Source organism: Pocillopora damicornis, chromosome 4, assembly GCF_964200805.1.
Source record: "Pocillopora damicornis chromosome 4, jaPocDami1.2, whole genome shotgun sequence".
Classification (NCBI taxonomy): Eukaryota; Metazoa; Cnidaria; class Anthozoa; order Scleractinia; family Pocilloporidae; genus Pocillopora; species Pocillopora damicornis.
In genome coordinates this window covers 24,683,581-24,691,954 of record NC_142673.1, presented here as the reverse complement: position 1 = coordinate 24,691,954, position 8,374 = coordinate 24,683,581, and the positions used below count along the sequence as shown (strand labels likewise).

General features: G+C 36.7%; 1 long non-coding RNA gene across 1 annotated transcript; it reads right to left on the bottom strand.

The window, feature by feature from the left end:
- Positions 1-4,871: 4,871 nt before the first annotated feature.
- Positions 4,872-5,994, bottom strand: LOC149047362 (uncharacterized). The gene is made up of 3 exons (XR_016186413.1): positions 5,729-5,994; positions 5,325-5,411; positions 4,872-5,118 (listed from the first exon to the last, which is right to left on the bottom strand). It is a non-coding gene; the product is annotated as an uncharacterized LOC149047362 (long non-coding RNA).
- Between the last annotated feature and the right edge of the window lie 2,380 nt (positions 5,995-8,374).

The window sequence follows — 8,374 nt, the reverse complement described above, 5'->3', positions numbered from 1 at the left end:
ATGCATATCATTGACATTGCCTTAACTAATAATTTAATGTAAGATAAAGTAAAATAAAGTAAGAAGACTTAGTAAGTCTGAGAAAGATAATCTTAGGACATTTTCATGTATTTTTTTGTGTAGTGAAAGTGAAATGTTTGAGGGGATTGCCGAAACTCTTCGTCTCAGAAATTAATCACTATTACTTCTTAGAAAGGACCATCGAACTTAGTTATTTATTTGCTTTCGGGTCGGATTTCGAATTATGAACCAAACATTAAATTCGTTTCCTCATTTTATCAGCAGCGATTAAATGAAGTAAGTAACGTTTAAACCCATGTGCAGTCCACACACACAGCGTTGTAACGAATGATGATGAATACGCGGACCACAATTTACAGAGCAGTCCACAAATGCAGTTTTCCCAATATATTAATGACGATTACGTTTATCATTTTAGACCCTAAAGTGAAGTGGTTTCTGTAATATCTTTCAGTTCCAACTACTCATTCTCTGTAAACGGCTTTAACTACCACTTCTACATGAACCACTGCTCGAAACATAAAGATCAAGCTAGCTCCTATGAAAGCCTTTCTGGAACAAAAAAATTAAATAAAATCGATGTAATGTTTTTAAAATAATTGGATTGTTGGTGCAGGAAGTATTTAACATGGTATTAAGTTGCATTATTTAGAGCGCCAATATGGCACGTATTTAAAATTTATCAGAATGGGTGGTATAAGATTTCGGACCAACTTGCGGATATTTCAATTTTGCTTCCTCGTCTGCCATATTTTGATCTTTGTTCAGGTAAAACAGACGATAAGCCAATTTTGATGGGAGTCGATTCTGTTTAACTTTGATTTCTTTTTCGTTTATTTCTTTAATCAGTTATAGAAGAGCACAGACTTAGCTCCTGTTAATTATATTACCTTTTTATTTACGAACTATTGGAGTGATTAAATTTCTTCATGGAGTCAATGGGCTGATTGTGACTGCTCCATGTGGTTCCAATTCATCTGCAGATTCGGAGATGACTGTGATACGAGAGTTGTTCTTCAATACCATATGCCATAAAATCTTTACAACAGGCTTTGTCCGTACGCTATTCCCAGAATTTTCCACGCACAAAGTACATTAGAGGTTGCCCAGTTCTCATTCCGTAATGCACGAGGTGCGTTTTATCCAACTTAAAATACAATTAATTTAACTCCTCAACTTATTATCAGTCGGCAGGTAAGTAACAACCTAACGCTATATCAGGGTTTAGAATACAGGTTGACTCTCTTTTTTAGATCATTGTCAACATTTCATTAATATTATCAAATCATTCTAAGTTACCCACTTAAATGAATTTGATGATCTTGCAGTGTCCGTTTAAGTTCTGTTCGTTTTATGGACGGCAGGAAAAGGCAATCAAAAAGGCTTTCTTCGTGCAACTTGAGGAGTGTCTGGTGGGATGGCGTACGCTCATCATCTGTTGGCACTGTTTTCTCTAAATCTGAAGACTCTACCAATAATCCACGATTCAATTTTAGCATGCCCTGGAAAGAAAGATAAAATGTGGCATTCAACTCACGTTACAAACAGAAATATTAATCGATAACACTGCATTATTATTACCACTAATCTTGAAAAAAATTGGAGCCAAAAAAAAGAAGGTTGGTAAGCCATCGTGATTTGAAGCTGCCAACGAAGACTGAAGGTTTTTTCAGTGAAAATCATTTTGAATTCGTAGCCCACAATTGAAGTGTCGACCCTCATTTTAAAGCCCGCCGGTGAAATATCGATTCACCAGTAAGGGTAAAAATATGGGTTTTCTTTGAGTTTATTTCGGCTTTGTTCAAGCGTCTACATAAAAAATGAAAAAACCAATATGAAACTTGGTGCGCCATAATCTACATTTTTCCACTTGAATTCGACAAACGTACCGAGAAAATTAATCTTGTCCTAATCAACTCATCAGTTTAAGTCCACATAATCATATTCGGGTAGGAAGGAGGATGGCGAAAGGCGATGAAAGTTACTAGGACGGATTTAAAATTACACAAATAAAATATTTCGTCTATGAATGCACTGAATACTTCAAAGAAGACTGTGTCCCAGTGTCACTCAATAACCGAAAAAACGATCTCACCTCAGTCAGACAGACATGTATTTCCCTCTGAGTTTTCGATCTCTTTGACAGAGTTTTCGTTCTTTAAAGCAGAGCCTTCGCTCGTAATAGCAGAATCTTCGCTTGTTATGACTGAACCTTCTGCATTTATGGCAGATCCTTCCTCTTTATCTCTTACTCTCAACATGTTTAATGGATTACGTCCGATAAGTTCAACAGAAAGTCCAAAAATAAGACCAATGTAAGCAACGAAGACCAGGAACTGTACAAACGGCGTCACGTCCATGTTGAGGATGGGTAAAATCATGTTTTGTACCTTTGCAGGAGATTTTTAGGATTTGTTTTGACCACAGGCTTTAAAATTTACGCAGAAACGGGTTTTTCTAAAACTTGGCAGCCGTTATGATGCACATTTCAAATTGAACGCGAACCGGGGGAGGGTGCATTCATTTTCATTTTATAGAGAGGCAGGGGTGGGGTTTCCTACCCGGAGTTTCAAATACTTCTTCCTAATTGACGAAGAACTACTGAGCAACTCGATATATATATTTCGCATATGTGTACTTTCCTTGTAGTATTGGGTACTTTTCATCTAAATTCAGTAAATCAACACAACACTCAAACATCTTGTAGTAGCATGAAGAAGGAAAATTAAAAGTGGTTTCTATACATTTCATTTTTTCTTTTGCAACATTTGTAATGTTCAATTTAAAGTGTCAGTTGCAGCTTTCCTTATTGTTTTCCTTACTGCAGCCCTTCAAACCCCTTTCTCTATATACCTTTAGCCTGAAAGTGTCAAACTTTCTAGAGGTGCAACCCTGTAAACAGTTTATCGTAGGTACTCCCCCTTTCTCTTGACGAAAGGGTATAGAAAGTAATATTTGGTAACCTCATAGAGAAGTGTTATTAGAATGCCTGCTCCGTTGAGAGATATTAGTTTACTTTAAACAGTAATTTTGAAGCAAGCTCATGGGTTCGAATACGAGATTCATTAGCCTACAGTGGCTTGGTTAAAATTGCCAGAGAAGAAATGATATTTGAGTTTGCCATGATGTCTTCAACAGGTACCAGCAGCTTGATTCTTAAATATTAACTCACTGAAATGTAAATTTTAGTACCCTCTTTTGAATCATTAAAGCAAGGAACGCTTAAATCGTAACTGTTGTGTGTTTTGCCGTTCACACCGTGGTTTACCTTTTTTTTAAAATAAAAAGGCCACTTTTTCGAAGAGAATTTTGCAAAATTGTGTAATTCCAGTGACATGTCGCTTGACCATAGACACTGTTTGCATTATTGTTATTATCATCTTCGTTACAATCAATATTTACATTATCGTTTGCTAGTTAAAAAAGATGAAAGACGATGAGAGAAATGGCGAGCCATATTATTGGAATTGTTTTGTCTTGTTGAGTGGGCTCAGTTAAGCTTTGTCAGGATTAAAACTAATTTGCGGCGGGAAAAAAGAATAAAACATTGAGGAAATATGTTATAATAACGGTCTCCGCGAAAGCACCCCATTCTTCTTTGTCTTTCGATTTTAGTATCTCTAAGAGCGCTTAATTTATTTTTTTTTTTTTTGTTTGTTCATTCATTCATTTTTTTTTTCTGCGGATGTCTTTTATCTGGCGCAACGCAATGCTATAGAAAACCATTTTGTTGAAGTGAGCCAGTCCGGATAAAGCCGCTCGGTCCTGCAATCGCGCAGCTTTGTCGACGCTTTTTATAAAAACGTGCAATTTTAACGAGGAGGCTTTAGCAGACCGCTGCATGTTTTCCCTTTTAATTCCACTGGCTGGGAGGCTATGGCACATGGATAGCTAAGATCAAATCACAACAGGAATTATGTTTCTAAGCAGAGCTTACTTAATGTCGAATTAAAATAAGAGGCACCAAAATAAAATACACCATTGGCAGCCGACTAACATGCTACATTGCCGGGACGCGTTGCAATTCGACACACGATTCGTGCGATATCGTTCGTTCGATCTTATCCGTTAGTGTGAAATCTAACGTGAAATTCTCCGCGGCAGGTGATGATATCAATTTCACTTTATGGTTAGATGTTGACAGTTCTGATGCCTCTCAGCCATCAGTCTTGGCACGTTTTGACAAGGACGGCCGACATCTATCGAAACCGCCCACATTTGAGTATGCGAAAAAGACTACCGGCTGCAGGGAATGAGGTTATGTAAAATAGTTTGAGCTTATCCTAGCCTGCATACATTCTTCAAGACGTTAGCTTTTGTATAGCTCTGTAGCTCAAACTGATAGGGATTTGCTGCCGTTCTATGATTCTTTAAAATAAAGACTAGTATCATGCCTTTCTTCTATGGTGAAACGAAAATGACTGCGGCAGCTGTGCAAGCGGAAAGATCCCTGGTGTTTACTTGGGGATGCACCGGACTCAGTAAATTGTGAATAGAAATTTATTGCGAATTACAGGGGCAATAACTCGTGTTTAACTAAACATCAAGATAAAAGCCTCGAGATAAACCCTTTCACTCTAAAGATCTTATAAATAATTCTCCTTTCTGTCTATCATACAATTTTTTATGATGGTAATTTGGAGAAATTGGTATTGGGTCAACTGATAATCCACTTAAATTATTTTTTTCCTTTTTCTCATCAGTTGTTTGTTTGATATTGTATTGAAATCGTAAGGAGAAAATGTGTCGTGGTCATTCATGGGAGTTAAAGGGTTAAAGAGTCCTCACACTACCCTGGCGGGCCACTTAAAATGTTAGGGCTCAACAATAAATAGAGCGAATCGTACATATTCACCATATGGACCACAGCCTTTATTGAATTCAAGCAATTTATAGATTTTCACACAATATAATATTGATGATAGCGGCTAAAACATCTACATCTCAATTTTGTCATTTAGGAATAAAATTATGCTTTAACTTCAAGTTAGCTGTGTATTCTTCACTGCAGTGAACCTATTTCTTTTGTTCCATTCCACATCTCAGCTCGCGGGCTCGTAAGCAAATTTCTCTCCGGTAATGTTGCTCACGTTTTGCCTACAAAGATTCAACAAACATAATCTTAAAATTTCTCTTTAAACTTATTCGAAAAAAAAGAAATAAAAAAACAAGACCGTTCTGACGAATATTTTGAGTAAAATGCATGGAAAGAACCGAATGACTTCTTCCTCCAATTCAACTATTTGGATATTGAATTAACTAGACAAACCGATGAGACCATAGATTAAAAACCTGTATTTTACCTCCTCTAAGCGCCTGCGGATGTTCATCTTCATCATTTCTAAATTTCTAACTCCTTCTTCATCTCTAAACTTTTCCGTAGGCTCTTCCTAAAACAATTTAAAACGGCTTTTAGTGAGAAAAATGAGTTGAATAGTTAGTATCCTTCAACAATGACATGAATGAAATGATAAAGAAAAAACGTTATTGAAAGATTCCAACTCATTTTCATATGACTAAATACATAGATAAGGTATTTCTACGCTTAATAATAAGTGTTCCTTATTGGAAATTCTCCTTTTGAAAGGAAAAACATTGCCACTCCTGATCGAACCACTTAGAATATTTAACTCAAATTAAACATTAACACTATCTAAAACATTTTAGGTGGATTGAAAACGAGAGAGATTTCTACTTATTCATGTACTTTTTTTCCATCGCAATTATTACTCTCAAGGCAGATACGACCAGGTATGACGCCCTCAACTAACATCGAAGAAAGGAACAGAGCAAAAACACAAAGTGCTGTAGTCTTCATCTCGCTGACACAAGCTTCAGTGAATGAAAAGTTCTGGTGTATATATTAATCGCTGGCGATCCAAGATGTTTGCAGCTGTATAGAAACGTTTTACCAGCTCAGCTCGGAGATAATTAACTACTTTCTCAGTCGGCATTCTTCACAAAAATGCGTCAGTCAAAATGTGCCATAGTTTATTTGATAACGGGATTTTAATCAAGTTGTCCAGTTTGCTTTATTGGCAGATGTCAGTTCAATCAATACTTCGCTGCGTAAACTGAGTAACCTACGACAGATATTTTGCAAAGGCAAAGAAAGTTAATGAGGTGAAACCAACTATGAGTAACATGACGGACGAGTAAGGTCTTTGGCTAAACTTGACGGCAGTTGAGGTCCTCTCGGCTGGCTGGATCACGCTATTCTCTTGCTTTCCTGCATCTTACTGTTAGATTTCAGAAGACTATGAAGGAGGCCATACTAACAACGCTGCTGACGGATTTTTCTGAGTTCAAATAAATCGCACTATTGAATATACAAACTCGCGTGCCTTTAATGTAAGATTTTGTTGCGTCCCGAAAGATATATCTCACCGTGAGGGGTTTTCGCGTCTGACTTATATACTTCCGTATAGTTCAAGTTGTCATAGGCTATTGTCAAATAACATTGTTGCTGACTTTCTATAAGGGTATTTTCAAGATGTCGCGATCAGAAATGATTTTTCGTCTCTTTCTTGATCAAAGTGAATTTCATAGCCGGGAAGGGTTGCGAAACATTTTGAGTTCGTTTACGCGCTTATAGTGACATAATTACTGAAGATTAGCGGCAAGGCTGTGGAATACCTCTATCGAAACACAGCTGTCGGGCCTTTTTAATTTTCCTTTATTTTCAAATTTAAGGCTACTTTTGTTTAAAAGGGTGTAGGAATAAAAATTCGCAGCTGTTATTAAGTCTAGAAACGTCTCTATATATTACTGCGACATTAACTTTTAAGAACAATTCTGAGAGTTTATTATTTTCATATAGCTTTTGAGCTCTTTTAAAATGTATAGATAGATAAAGGTTATTTTCTAGGCGCCAGTGCGAAAGGGCGAGTTTCTTATGCTGTCAACCTTAAAATCCACCTACGATGATTGCCTAACTTTTTTTCCTCCACGAAATTTTTTCTAAATATTTTCCACCGTTTCTTCAGTTATACGATTTTCATTTAACCAGGTACAGTTTGCATTAGTATCTTTTAGTGAAGTTCTTCCTCCCACGCAAATGGAAACTAGCCTTCAAAACGCAGTCATTTCAAACTGTTTTGTATCGCGGCCGAATGTAATTGGTTGGAGCTTGAGTTACCGCTCAATATTTAACTAGGACTTCTCAAAGGAACTTATTCAAAGTAAGTTTTAACATTCTTCGACGGACAAAAATTTTAAGATTGTGAATATTATTATTATGGTGATTAACTCCTTTTGAGCTACCTCTACAGAAATAGAGAAAAAACTTGACTGATACCTTAGGAAGTGTTAAAATCTAACATGCTCACGAGGAATATAGCCTGGTGTCATATCTGCAAGGAAATAAAAGAACGTTACTCGAGAATCAGGTGTTAACCTGAATACGCTAATGTGGCGAAAGTAGATAAAGCTGGTGACACGACATATACATGTCTAGCGTGTCTTATGCCTTCCTTGATTTTTTGAAAAATTACAGAGCTACAAGCTTTTCATTATAAAAACCATCGCAAAACTTGAATACCCTAATTTTGAATACCCTAAGAAGTGTTAAAATCTAGCATGCGCACGACAGTACTCAAAAAAGTGAAGAACTGGATAACGAGAATTTTACAAAGCGGAATTCTTTTTGTCAACGAACTTGTTACTAATTCAAACAGAATCCTTTAGAATTTCAGATACTTATGTAAATAAACTATCTGGAAGAAGCCTGTCAAACATACACATTCTGATTAATGAAAATTGAATGGTTTGTTCCACGACATAGAGTCTCCTCTATGGAAGTGTCAACTATCAGTTACAGATAGCGCCGATCAAAAAGGTTAAAGCTGACACCACAATTGATACTGACTCTATATTGTGAGGTATTCTCTATCATTTCAGCTAGAACCTTATAACCTCGAAGAATTAAAACATTCTCCATTTGATGCTTGATTTTGCATTTCGCTTTATCATTCTTTGCTGCAAAGTCGAGCACCATTTTGCATTCAAATTTCCTGCAGTTTAGTTTTATGCCGCTATACAGCACGACAGTTGACGTTTCATCCTGAAAGCATTTGATCGGAACCTGACTGGTTCGCCAAACTGCATGACGATGCAAGTGTTATCAGTAAGGGAAAAAACTGATATTTCTCAATGTCTTGAAAAACCTGCCCAGTTAAATTTGAGCAAACACTACAGGAAACAAGCTTATTCTGTTGGCGCGTCAACAGGCCGGCCTGGCCGTTTAAAATTTTGCGGCGCAAACTCAAATATAGTGAACGCACGTGTACGATGTGGTTACAAACTATATTGAATTCAAACATTTTATTTTCACGATAAACAATTCCGTAGCAGC